Genomic DNA, 14712 nt, shown 5'->3' with positions numbered 1-14712 from the left:
TTTACCGAGTCTCAGCCAATACCATTAAAAAGCTTTATCGGCTGTTAGGACCCATATAGCCGAATTAATAAGCGTGCGGGTTTTCGTACTGACCATGCTGAGGGTGTTTTTCGTAATGGAAATTTCCTTGACTTCTTTGGGCATTGAGTATAGTTGTGCCCGCCAAACGATATACGGTATACTCATGCGAAATAGTATTTGGCAGAGGAAGCTCTCAGTTAAAAGTTTTGGAAGTGTGCAAGATGATAGGCAGCTGAGTTGCGCCAAGAAGAGGGAGAGAAAATTATCGGCTATTGGGCTTTCGAAAATTCTATTACAGAAGTCGTCAATGCAGTTTAAGTGCGAGTAACATAGTGTAACAGTCAATTGTCAGCCATGAACTGGAAGATATCTATCCCGTTGATCTACCTTTGATGGTCGAAATTCAAGGTTCAGACTGGTAATAAATTAAACCAACGGTATCACACACATCCACACAAAGTCACATCACCGACATTCAATTATCCACGAGTCATTCATCAGCAGTTTCATCCCCCATTCCCACGACTCCGACCGACAAAGGTGATTATCCACAGTTTGTGTGGTGATGCGCTGGGTAGTGGGTACTGGTTATTCAGTTGGCGCCAGCGCGCGGGCTCACACATAGGGCATCACCTGTGTTAATGAGTCCACTGGCATGCCACCACTACCACCGACCGACCGGCTCATTGAATTTCGATTAAACGCAACGTCTGGCTTTCGATTCTGTCCGCAAGGGTGTGGGTTCTTATTAATTGGTTGGTGTGCTGAACCTTGCAAGCTAGCCGGAGCGGGTTCGAAATAATTAAGGTGGAGTGCAAAGGCTCGGGTGAATATGGAAGAATGACAAAATTGACGTTTTACCATACCACTAGAGATTTAAGGTGAATGTTTATAATATCGGTAGGTTGAGATAGATTGGAGACTTTGTAGTGTCACAGCCCAGCTAAGAGTGCCTTGTGCACATCAGGAACGACGCCTGTAAGTTCCTGATTTCGGTATACTCTTGAATATACTGGTCTTGCTTTGAAATTGGTAACCGAAAAGGTGCATGCTTAGGCATTCTATCCTCTTGGTAAGGTCGGATGGCATTGACTTGAAACGGCGGATGAGCTAATGTTGGCGCTGTCTTCCGTCCCATAAAACAGTAGCGTGGCCTTTAAGTTCGTTCCTGACCTGTACCCAGCTTAGGCAACTAACTGGCTGGAAATAGGTTTAGATGAAGACTGCTGATCCGGCTCTGAGCTCAGTCCCCATAAGGGCCTGTGCCAACTCCTAGGTGACCTTCCTGCTTGCATAGAATATCACCAGGATTATTGCAGTGAGGAATAGCGGGTCTAAGGGGGACCCACCAATGAGTACTAAATCCCTAAACCAAGTGATCGAAAGCAGAACGACAGAGGGAACAGCGTTGAACCCGTTCATGTGAGGAGGACTGGCGAGATCGCCACTACGAGGGCCTGGTGTACCCACCAGCGAGCAGACGGCAGATGGAGGTTCAACAGGAGGAGCACGAGCCGGCGCAGATGATCGATGCATGCATACCTGACGCGGGCGCAACAGTAGCGGGCTACCGTAGATGTTGGTAGTTGCCGAACATCTGGATGAGCTGATCGGCTTCACGAGTGGGTGGACTAACATCAGCAAGCACCTGAAACAGGGCCTGCTGAAGCTCCGCAAATCGCTGTCTCTGGCCAAGAAGGAGTACGAGCGGAGTACGGCCAAAACGCGAGAAGGGAGGAGCAAAAACGGTGCAAAACGGTGAGTCGATAAGGAGAGCATCCAATATAGCTCTGGTCCTCACAAGTTCCTACCTCATGCTTCCACGGGTCAAGCGATGACAAAGACCGCCAGCTAAGAGTTGTGTGCTTAGCTGGTAGTGCAGCCTGGGCACTGTTGTCCTTCTGACTTCAGCTAGATTGAGGAGGTACGATCCGAGTGTCTGTTCACCAAGGAGGTGCGGCTCAAACAGCGTCTGTTCTGGCATCCAGCGGCTGAGTAAGAAACGCTGCACCACGCCCAGCTAGATCCAAGGTGGTAGCCCCATCAGCGTGGTCGTCCCAGTGTTGGTTGGGACGTTAAACAGAACTGGCACGATGGCCCTCCGGCGAGACAGGAGTGTTGGCGTAGGCCCAATAAGCCACCCGTAAAAACCCCCATTGCGAATAACATAGGAGAAAATACGACTCGATACAATCGGCAAAGACCCACGCGACGAAATAAGGACTACGATTGGAAACTTGGAACATGGAATTGCAAGTCACTAGGTTTCGCAGGATGTGACAGGATAATCTACAACGAACTACATCCCCGCAACTTCGACATCGTGGCGTTGCAGGAACTTTGTTGGACTGGACAGAAAGTGTGGAAAAGCGGGCATCGAGCGGCTACCTTCTACCAAAGCTGTGGCACCACCAATGAACTGGGAACAGGATTTATAGTGTTGGGCAAGATGCGACAACGTGTGATCGGGTGGCAGCCGATCAACGCAAGGATGTGCATGTTGAGAATTAAGGGCCGTTTCTTCAACTACAGCATCATCAACGTCCACTGCCCACACGAAGGGAGACCCGATGACGAGAAAGAAGCGTTCTACGCGCAGTTAGAGCAAACATACGATGGTTGCTCGCCGCGTGACGTGAAAATCGTTGTCGGCGACATGAACGCGCAGGTAGGAAGGGAGGAAATGTACAGACCGGTAATCGGGCGAAACAGCCTGCACGCCGTATCGAATGATAACGGCCAGCGATGCGTAAATTTTGCAGCCTCCCGTGGTATGGTAGTCCGAAGCACCTTCTTCCCCCGCAAAGATATCCACAAAGCCACCTGGAGATCACCCGACCATCAAACAGAAAACCAAATCGACCACGTTCTAATCGACGGTAAATTCTTCTCAGATATAACCAACGTCCGCACATACCGCAGTGCGAATATAGATTCGGATCACTACTTAGTCGCTGTATGCATGCGCTCAAAACTTTCGACAGTTATCACCACGCGTCGAAGTCGAACGCCGCGGCTCAACATCGAGCAACTTCGTAACGTAGAAGTGGCTCAAGACTACGCGCAGCAGTTAGCAGTGGCTCTACCAACGGAAGAGCAGCTTGGCGCAGCTACACTTGAAGATGGCTGGAGGGACATCCGATCCGCCATAGGTAGTACCTCGGCTACAGCACTAGGTTTCGCGACTCCGAATCACAGAAACGACTGGTACGACGGCGAATGTGAACAGTTGAAAAACGAGAAGAATGCAGCATGGGCGAGAATGCTGCAACACCGTACGAGAGCGAATGAGGCACGTTACAAACAGGCGCGGAACAGGCAGAACTCAGTCTTCCGGATGAAGAAGCGCCAGCAGGAAGAACGAGATCGCGAAGCGATGGAAGAGCTGTACCGCGCTAATGACACACGAAAGTTCTACGAGAAGCTGAACCGCTCGCGCAGAGGCTTTGTGCCACAAGCCGACATGTGCCGAGATAATCACGGTAATATTCTCACGAGCGAGCGTGAGGTGGTCGAGAGGTGGCGGCAGCATTACGATGAGCACCTCAATGGCGACGTTGCAAGTACCGAAGGTGGCGTGGTAACAGATCTAGGAGTATGTGCACAGGACGAAAGACTTCCGGCCCCTGACCTTCAAGAGATTGAGGAGGAGGTTGGCCGGTTGAAAAACAACAAAGCCGCTGGAGCAGATCAACTACCAAGCGAGCTTCTAAAATACGGTGGAGAAGCACTGGTGAGAGCACTACACTGGGTCATTACCAAGATTTGGGAGGAGGAAGTATTACCGGAGGAATGGATGGAAGGTATCGTGTGTCCCATCTACAAAAAGGGCGACAAGTTGGATTGCGGGAACTATCGCGCGATCACACTACTGAGCGCTGCCTACAAGGTACTCTCCCAAATTTTATGCCGCCGTCTATCACCGATTGCAAGAGAGTTCGTGGGGCAATATCAGGCTGGATTCATGGGTGAACGCGCTACAACGGACCAGATGTTCGCCATCCGCCAGGTGTTGCAGAAATGCCGCGAATACAACGTACCCATACATCACTTGTTCATCGATTTCAAATCGGCGTATGATACAATCGATCGAGAACAGCTATGGCAGATTATGCACGAATACGGATTCCCGGATAAACTGATACGGTTGATCAAGGCGACGATGGATCGAGTGATGTGCGTAGTTCGAGTATCAGGGACACTCTCGAGTCCCTTCGAATCTCGCAGAGGGTTGCGGCAAGGTGATGGTCTTTCGTGCTTGCTGTTCAACATTGCTTTGGAGGGTGTAATAAGAAGAGCGGGGATAAACACGAGTGGGACGATTTTCACGAAGTCCGTTCAGCTGCTTGGTTTCGCCGATGATATTGATATTATTGCTCGTAAATTTGAGACGATGGCGGAAACGTACATCCGACTAAAGAGTGAAGCCAGGCGAATCGGATTAGTCATTAATGTGTCGAAGACAAAGTACATGATGGCAAAGGGCTCCAGGGAGGAATTACCGCGCCCGCCACCCCGAATTCATATCGACGGTGATGAAATCGAGGCGGTTGAAGAATTCGTGTACTTGGGCTCACTGGTGACCGACGACAACGACACCAGCAGAGAAATCCAGAGGCGCATTGTGGCAGGAAATCGTGCCTACTTTGGACTCCGCAGAACTCTACGATCGAATAAAGTTCGCCGTAACACGAAGTTAACCATCTACAAAACGCTGATTAGACCAGTCGTCCTCTATGGGCACGAAACATGGACCCTACGTGCAGAGGACCAACGCGCCCTTGGAGTTTTCGAACGGAAGGTGTTGCGTACCATCTACGGCGGAGTGCAGATGGAAGACGGGACTTGGAGAAGGCGAATGAACCACGAGCTGCATCAGCTGCTGAGAGAACCAACCATCGTCCATACCGCGAAAATCGGGAGGCTACGGTGGGCGGGTCACGTCATCAGGATGTCGGATAGCAACCCGACTAAAATGGTTCTCGAGGGTCATCCGACCGGTACAAGAAGACGTGGAGCGCAGCGAGCTAGGTGGGTCGACCAAGTGGAGGACGATCTGCGGACCCTACGCAGAGTGCGGAACTGGAGACAAACAGCCATGGACCGAGTGGAATGGAGGCGGCTACTATGTACAGCAGAGGCCACCCCGGCCTTAGCCTGACCGGTAAGGTAAGTAAGGAGGAGCGGTTCACCCAAACGGATAGCTTCCTCTTTGCAGGCAACTCGACGATGTAGCAAGAAACCATGCAGATCGCCGGAGTCGTAGAGGAGATGTCGAACCGCCCTACGGCTCGAGCTGCCCTACGAGCCGAAACCTGCCGAGGAAACGTGGACCATGGGGGTCAAGAAACGTCCAGCAGAGGCGGCCGATAAGCTCAAGTCAGTTGCAAAACGTGCAAGGGGCAGGGAAACAAGCTCCAAGAAGCCAACCCTAAGAGGAATGGGGGCCAACCGGATCAAGGGAAGGAGAACCCTTGGATTGGTTGGAAAGAAGGTCGAGTTGAGAAAAGTAAACTCAGCCCGCAAGCGCAAACGAAGTGACACGCTGGTCTTCAAAATTAAGGCAGACACGTACGTCGCACGCTATGTCCAATAAGAAAAGTATTATGAAAATTGAATGCACCTCAAAGTTTATTCGCTAAAACCGCATTTTTGGACCTCTGAATTCAAATAAATGTGCGGTTTAATATATTTCATCTTGTGTTTTTTTTCATCAATTTTTACATTGGATGAAATTGACCTCAATGTGACTTTTTTCGACATTTATATAGGAAAAATTGAAAAAAAAAAACAAAAATTTACGAAAACCCAGAATGAAATATTTTAAGCCGCACTGATTCTGAGACTAGAGGTCCAAATCTTCGATCGAAAACCATTTGGGGTACATTCACTTTTCATAATACTTTCCTTTGGACATAGCGTGCGACGAGGTGCTAAGGGCCATGCCAGGCGAACGTCGTCTCTCTCTGCTGGCGCAGATGTAAAAAGCATCCGACGCATCACGACAGGAGAGATGATGGTAGTGCTGAAGAAGGAGAACAAGAAATGCACCTCCTACAAAGCACTAGTTCAAGAGCTATTGGGTTAAAACGTGCAGGTAAGAGCCCTAACGTCGGAGGCGACGCTCCAGTGCAAAAACCTGGACGAGATAAACAACAGTGCGAGGTTGATGTACAAAGTACATCGATCCGCCAGCGAAAGGGTCAAGCAGGCACGCAGATCGCCATGATCAAGCAGGTGAACAAAGCGACGGCAGTCGGGAAGATCATGGTAGGCTGGTCAGTGTACCCACTCAGCATCTACGAGAGGCGTTCTTCAAGTGTAAGGACACAAGGACAGGACAGGAGCAAGCTCTGCAGAAAGTGTGGAGTGGAAGGCCACATCGCCAAATCGCTAGCCCCTGGTCTAAACCCTAGTTCAGACTGGTGGGTCGACGATGGGTACACGCACAGTGATCACCTGGTAGTGGTGGAACACGAAGGAAGACGGCCACAGCTGAAGGTCATAGACCGTCATCGGGGATGGCTGACCTCGCGCTTCGACAGGTTGGCATTTGTCAAACGATTGCTTATGAAGGGTAACTCCAACGATCTGTCCAGCGCGGATCTAGTCAGAATTGTAGGCCACGCGTGTGACTCTGCAATGCCCAGTTGATCCTTACCTTGAAATGAACGGAAACCGGTATACTGGGTGGTATCCAGAAATCGCAGAACTCCAAGCATCATGCCTAAGAACTTGGAAAAGGATGCAAAAAACTTGCTCCGATGAGGGTAGAATAGAACGAAGCGAGGTCTACAGGGCGGCCAAACTGGCACCAAATTAAGAGATTAAAGCACGAAAACGGGCGTGCTTAAAAAATATATGCCAGGCAGCCAACACCACCCCTTAGGGAGTTGGCTATTGAGTAGTTATGGCCAAAACAAGGGGAGAGTTAGCACCCGTAGAAGTTCACCCAAGATGTTGCAGAAGATCTTGAAAATGTTGTTTCTGGCGCAACGATATAAGACCATGAATTCCCGTCCCCCATGGCCGAACCGGTCAAAGCGATGTAGCCCCGGTGACGAACGACGAGCTCATCATAATAGTGAAGTCGCCTAAGTTGAACAAGGCTTCACTTCAGGTGTGGCTTCGTGGTCATGTGGCTAAGGCCATCAAGCCTTTAGTAGCATCGTGCAAAGGAGCGCGGGTTCGATTCTCGCCGCAGCTGTCAGGAAAAGTTTTCGTCTGTGCCACTGGGCGTTGCATGCTAGTCCGTTGTTAAGTGTCGTGCTTCCTTCAAAGAGCAAACAGCTCACTGAAAGCATTAAACATGTCTGTGTCTTTAAAGGCTCCGGGTCCGAACGGTATCCTGACAGTAGCCATCTAGACGGTCATCCAGGCTAGCCCCTGACATGTTCAGAATGGCTATGCAGATGTGCCTAGACAGAGGCGAAATTCGGAAAACCACCCGGCGATCCTTCGGCAAACAGACCTATCTGCCTTTGAAACACCGCCAGAAAACTGTTTGAGTATGTAGATCATTCTGTCGAGACTGATGATCTATACCGAGAAACCAGATAACTCTGGGCTCCCGGATTACCAGTTCGGCTTCCGGAAGAGCCAATTCACGGTGGACGCTATTAGGGCTGTAACCAAGAACGGCCGAGATAGCGCTCTAGAGAAAGCGAAGGGGATTCCGACATGGGGAATCGATGACAAGCGGAACTTGGTAATTTTCTGTGTTTAGCGAATCCTCTAGAGTTTCTTTTAAGTATTCATTTATGTTAGGTAGGAATACTACCAAGGAATATTTCAAGATTAATCAAGGAATACGTCCAACGATTCTTCAAAGAAACTTCCTCCAAAAATTCCTTCAAAATTTTCATTATTTTACTCTAAGGACTCCTACAAAAAATCCCCCAAGGATTTCTTCAGGAATTCGTCCTAAGAATCCTGTAAGAATGCATCCCTCGATTCCTTCAATGAATTCAAAAGCAATTTCCGCAATGGAATTGAGCACAGATTTCCACCAAAATTCCTTCAGAATTAATGCTGAAATCCCTTCGGAAACTCTTTCAGGATTATCTTCAGAAAGCATATGTCCATGGAACATCTCGAATATCTCTCCAAAAATTCAATCGATTATTTATTCAAAACTTCATTTGAAAGACTTCTCCAATAATTTCTCAAGGCATTTCTCAAGAGAGGCTTATGAAAGTTTATGAAATTACATTGCAATTCACCATTAAAAATAAACCTGCAAGTCAATAAAGAAAGTCACAAAAAAGTTTCCCCAAAAGTTTCTTGAGAAGTTTCTTCAATGATTTTTTTTAATTGAATTCTTCCAAGGATTTCGTTCGATAGTCAACAACAACCCCATGAATTATTTGAAAGGAAAAATCTCCAAAGAATTCTTAAGTAATTCCTTCCATAATTCCTTCTGGAACTTCCCACAGGGAGCCCTCAAGTACTTCTCCAAGAATGCCTTTATTATTTTTATTCAAATAATATATTTTCAGAATTAACTACAAAGTTTTCTTTAGCAATTCCTCCACTCCTTCGTAAGGAATTTGTGAAGAATTCTTTTAGCAACTCCTCCGAGAACTCTGTCAGTAACCCTTCCATTAAAGTATATTTCTTATATTTTTTTTCAAGTATTAGAGCAGTAACTACTTCTCTGGGGCTTTCTTGTCTAAGGCTTTCTCTTAAAAATTCGAAAGGGTTTTGTGAAAAAAAAAATGCAAGTATTCTATCAAGAATTTCTCCTGGAGATCCATCAGGAATTTCTCCAAAGAGATTTCTAGGAATTTCTACAAAAGCTTCGCTAGGAACTTAAAAATACGCAAGAATTTTTAATCAGCAATATTTCGTAGATTATTCAGGAATTCATTTTATTACTCTTTCCAAAATTCACTCAAAGATTCCATCAGGTACAACCCCAAGGAATACTTCGGTAATTTCTACAAATTTTCCTTCATCAAATCTTTGAAGTCTTCTTCCGTGAATGCCTCAAAGAATTCTTTCAGAAATTTCGAAATATTTTTTTTTTCGAAACTGCCTTCGGAATTCCTCCTTGGGTTGCTCCAAACATTTCTCCCAAGAGTTTTTAGGAGTTCCTCCAATGATTCGTTTAAGAATTCCTGCAAGGACTGGTTCAGTAATTCTCTTCAAGAATCAACTCTAAAGTTATCATAAAGAATTTATTCAAAAATTACTTCATGAAGGCATATCCAAGGACACCTGCAGAACTTCCTACACGAACAGCTTCAAGTTATAGTTATCCTTCAATTCCGCAATCCGTCAGGTACTTCTCCTAGAATTCTTCTAGAAATTTCTTTAGTCCAAAGATTGCTTAAGGAATTTCTCCAAAAATTCGGAACTTTAAGGAATCCTCCAATATTCTTTCAAAACACCTGCTGTGATTTCTACAGTGATTTATCGATGTCAATTTGTTAGGATTATCTGGAGAAATGTTTTCTAGCATTCTTTTCAAGGATACTAAACCTCCACAAGCCGGGCCCGTAGCGTAGTGGGTACATGTTCACTTCATAAGTGGATTGTCATGGGTTCGATCCCAGCCCTGGCACTTGCAATTTTTCGTCAGTTGCTCTTCCCACGAGAGCGGCTGACTCCGGACCCTCTTCTGAGCATATGCTCTAACGGACCCGGAAACTTGGATATCGACTAACAGCAACTCATAATGGACCCCCAATCGGACTGGAAATGGGACAAAAACCACACAGCAACATCGTGCTCATCATTCTACCATGGACAGGGTAGAAAAGTTACAGCAGCGCAAAGGCTTACCAGTTCGAATTTAATTAATGAAATTAGAATAGAATACATTTAGGCGCTGTACAAAATGTAGGTGCAGCAGCCATTTAGAATCGCTCACGCAATGCCCTAGTGGACAAAAGAGCTGTAAATTGGGTTAAGCGGTTGAAGAATAAAAAAAAACAAAACCTCCACATCGACTCTTTGAACTTTTTTTCAGGCTATTCAATCAAGCATTTATCGAAAAATTTATTCGAAAATTTTCAAAATGTTTTAAAACTCTGCTAAGAATACCTTAAAAAATTAACTTAAGTTTGCAAAAATTACTCTTAAGTTTCATTAGGGATTCCTTGAAGGTTTCTATCAGGATTCCATCAAGAATTTATCCCAGGATTCCTTAGGGAACTCCTTCAAGTATTTTAACGAAAATCCTGCCAGGAATTTCTTCAGGAAATCCCAAAGAAGTTAACAAAAAAATGCTTTACTGTGAAGATATGACGAAGCCATCGCTCAAATTTTCAAAAACACAAATCTGAAGAACCGGATGCCGGTTTGCGCTAAAAACTTGATCGATTGGTCACCACCAGATCGATTGGTCAGCGCAAGCTGATATCCGGTTCTTCAGATTAGGGTTTTTGAAAATTTGAGCTACTGCTTCGTCGTATCTCCAAGTTTCCAAGCATTCCTTCAGGAGTTCCTTGAATGATTATTACTGGAATTCCTCCAAAGATTTAATCTGGAATATCCTCTTGGATTCTCTGAAAAATCTTCAAAAATACTTCCGATGATTGCTTTAGTAATTTCTCCACGATTTCTACAGAAATTGTTAAATAAGAGTATTCCTTTCAAAGTTCCTCCAAGGATTTCAACGATAATTCTTTCAAGTTATCCTTCAAGAAATCTTTTTATCTTTTCCTTCACAAATTTCTCTCCATTGACTTCTTCAGGAATTTCTTCAAGGACTCCTTCCTTTCATTATTTTTTGAAAAATCGCACAAGGATTCCTTCAGGTACATCCCCAAGAATCTCTTCAGGAATGTGTACAAAAATTCCTTCATGAACTCGTTCGAGTATTTTTCCATAAATACCTAAAATAATTTCTTAAGAAATTCTGAAAAAAAAATCCAAAATTGGTTCCGGAATTGCTCAAAGAATTTCTCCCAAGAGTTTTTAACCTTGCAGTGTATCACGTTGGGAACAGCTCGTTGGCGTAGTGTACAGTTTGGGTCAAAGATAATCCTAATACACAAAGAAGGGATTTATGGTAAACTCCATATCAGTTTCAAAACCAAAATTCACCCTTCGAAAACGTAAAATGATAATCCAAATTCACAGCCATGACTAGAGCAATGTATTGAACAAATCGATCATGAAATATTATTGGAAAATGCAATACGACGGTACCCTTCGCACTTTATATTGACAACGATTCTAACGAAATTCCAGCGAATCCATGTGACACACCAAACTGGTACAGTTTATCACCGTTTGCGTTCCCTGATTGATGGTTGTGTGCAACGTAATCCAAAAGGATGTGTGTCTCGTCAGGAAAATACCAGCCAGCTTTCTACCTTCACTTATTCTATCCGCTATGAATGGTGGGGGTGGGTTGGGTGTGCCAGGAGCAGCACGGGAATGTGTCTGTAATTATAATTATCGTAATGGAAGCAATTTCCCTCCCATAGCTGATTACCATCTGGAAGCTTGCGGTCGAGTGATGGCAGTCGGTCGTCGTCCGTGGAATTCAGTTCAACCAGTCAGTACCTACAAGCTATGGTTACAAGATTGGATCGAATACCTTAGCAAACACAGACAAAGCATGCAACAAAGTTGCATAGTGCACGAATGGGAAATTTTCAGATGATGATTGATATGGTGATGGCATCTCATTAACCTGCTGGTTGACGCCTTCTTCATGTTATTCATCATATTCTGAAAATTTGTAAACAATGTATAAATACTGGATTGCTGTGGTTTCCTTGTTTCAATGCCTAACCGGTTTATGGACATCTTGTATTGCAAATGTTTTTGACATCATTGAGCATATCGTATGGTTTGGGAACAAAAAAAAAAATCAAGATTAGTGTAAAAAATTAGGTTGCCATGCTCAAAACCTATCTAATGTCAATAAAAATTTCTCACTTCGCTTCAGTCATCATCCGTATCACAGCCAAAGGTCATTTGAAATAAAACGGGCTGATCTTACAGCTTTGAGAAAAACAGGTTAGGAATAGACGCTGATTGCTAAGTGATAGTTTCTTGTCAAAAATTCTCAGAGTTCTCTGAGGTGAGTAACAAGGGATATTTTATATACAATTTTGCTCAACAAAACTTTAAATAGCATATAAAACAACAATTCAGAAAATATTGAAATTATTTTATGGCAAATTGGAAGTTTCCATCGTATTGCAGACATAGTCCTTATTGAAGCCCATATACATATATGCTGTTGTTGGCGGTAAAAGTAAGTCAACACTGCTGGGAGCAATAAATTGACAGAAATGGGGAAAACAAACCATGCTCTACAAATTTTATGTTTACATTGAAGATCTATCTTCTCCGAGTGAAAATTTCCCTACTCTCAGAGACGGTGGAAATCATAGTCTTTTTCGCAGAGTTTTCCCGCTCCTTCACCCACAGTGGAAAATCTCGACGAACGGAGCGATGCGATGTTTTTCCTTTCTCTCACGAGAAAATCGATGTTCAGGCTTTCTGGGATCGGTGGTGAAAAAGGGAAAATTCATAACAATCCTGAATGTCAGTCCTAGCAGATGCACAATCATCACATGTACGAGAAGAGTAGGTCAGACACGAACGAGTGCAATTCAACGAGAATCGTTGGCGCTGGTGCTGTTGCGGTGCGGTTGGTCGTCGTTGAGAGTAGGAAAGGACGACGATGCACTGCACAGCCAGCGAACAACGATGAACGAACGAACGGTTGCATGCCTTGACCTTGGCTATTTTGTCGTCGTGGGAGGATAATGATATGCACACAATTGGAATGAATTATTATGCGGAGATTGTCCGAGAGACCTATTTTATTTCGCTAGATGTGGACGGGGAATTGAGATAAGGTTCGTGATTTAGTACGGAAGACTATCATTCTAAGATGTATTTAATCCGTTCGTACCACTTCCCAGCAGATAAAATGGCATACGTTCACATCAAATTTTATCGAATATTTAAACTGTCGAAAAATTTAATCTTTTTTAATTCATGGATTCCGACTTCAGCTAGATTGGGGAGGTACGTCTGAAGCGACAGTTTATCAAGTAGGTGCGGCTCAAACAGCGTCTGTTCTGGCATCTACACAGAAAAAAATATGTAATTAAAATTCAGCGAGAAATTATGCACACAAAGGGAAAGAGTTAGTGCACTTTTACATGAGATATAATGTAAAATTACAGTACTATCGTGTAAATTTCCGCCAACCATCGCGTAAACCATCATGGACTCCAATCAGTTACGCGACTATTGACGGAAATTTACACGAACGTAACGTAATTTTACATGATAGCTCATGTAAATTCAGTAAGGACCCGATTTTGTCAGCCCCTGGTAGCATTTTGGGCTGACAAAATCGGGTACCTGACAAAATCGGGACATTTTTTAAAATTATGAAAAGTTGTCCTGAGCACGTCAGAGACGGAGATAGGTGTGGAGGGTCTGCTTTGGGTTCGTTCAAGTATTACGTAACGCCAAATAGGGGGGGGTGTTACGCTTCATACAAAATTTTAAAATTTCTCTTTCAAAAATAGTTACGCGGTGGAGGGATAGCGGATAGGGTCTAAAATTGCCAAAATTTGCGTTACGTAATATTTGACCGAACCTTTTGTGGTAAAAAAAAACCGAAAGGGTGTTAAAAGAACAGAAAAAAATGGTATTTGGCAAAGTTAACATTCAGTGTTTTTTTACAGCAGAACTATTAAATCGTTAATTTCTTTTCCTTCTTGTCATAACATCCCTACTGGAACACAGCCTTCTCCTAGCTTACAGCAATTGTGGTCTATAGAAGACAGTTGGCACTGGTTAGTGCAGTTTATATCATAACATCTAACTTTAGCTGTCAACGAATGAAAATGAACCAACATCTGGAGGACAAGTATGGACATTCAAACTGTCCGAAATGGCTACGTTTCCGCTGCCTTTCCACTTTAATTTCCAAAGATTAGGCTCTTTGAAATCTTTGTAGAAATGTTCGGGGAAATGTTTAGAGAAACTACCCGAGGATATACGGAACGTAACCCTCAAGACATTCCGGAAGGGATCCCGTCAGTAATTTCTGTAAAAACCTTTACAGGAGCTCCGGTCCGGATAAATCCCTAAAGTAATTTCTGAAAGAATCCTTACTGCAATCTCCGTAGAAATCTCTAGAGGTATTTCGTTAGCATTTTCTGAAAAATCATTGCAATCTTTGAAGAAATCTCCTTGAGCAATCCATGGAGGAATTCCTGCAAAAAAGTACTGGGGAAATATCATGAGCAGTTTAAGGAGAAACCATATCAGAAATGAATTGCAGAAGAATTTCCAACGTAATTTTCAAAAGGAATTTCAGAAGCAATTCCAAGGGATTTTCGTAAAGAAATACCAAGAGGTAACCCAGGAAAAATCTCAAGCGGGACCTCCGGGAAATCCATAGAGGGCCAATTGCCCTATTGGGAAATCTAATAGAGGAAACATAGTGAAAACTCTACAGGAATTCTTGTAAGAGTAATAACTGAAAGCATTAATAGAGGAACATTTTACCAAATTCTTAGAAGGATCCCTGAAGGAACCCTAAGAGGAATTCTTGAAAAAATACCAAGGGAATTCGCTAGATTTATTCATCACTAGGTTGGCTCCAGGGGCACGTTCTCTTCCATTTGGAAAATTTGTGCCTTCCATAGATTTATTCATGGACTAATGCACGCAGTAATTCATATAGGAATTATTTCAGAA

The sequence above is a fragment of the Aedes albopictus genome, chromosome 2 (genome assembly GCF_035046485.1).
Source record: "Aedes albopictus strain Foshan chromosome 2, AalbF5, whole genome shotgun sequence".
Classification (NCBI taxonomy): Eukaryota; Metazoa; Arthropoda; class Insecta; order Diptera; family Culicidae; genus Aedes; species Aedes albopictus.
The sequence above is the reverse complement of the archived record's forward strand: the minus strand, read 5'-3'. Positions refer to the sequence as shown.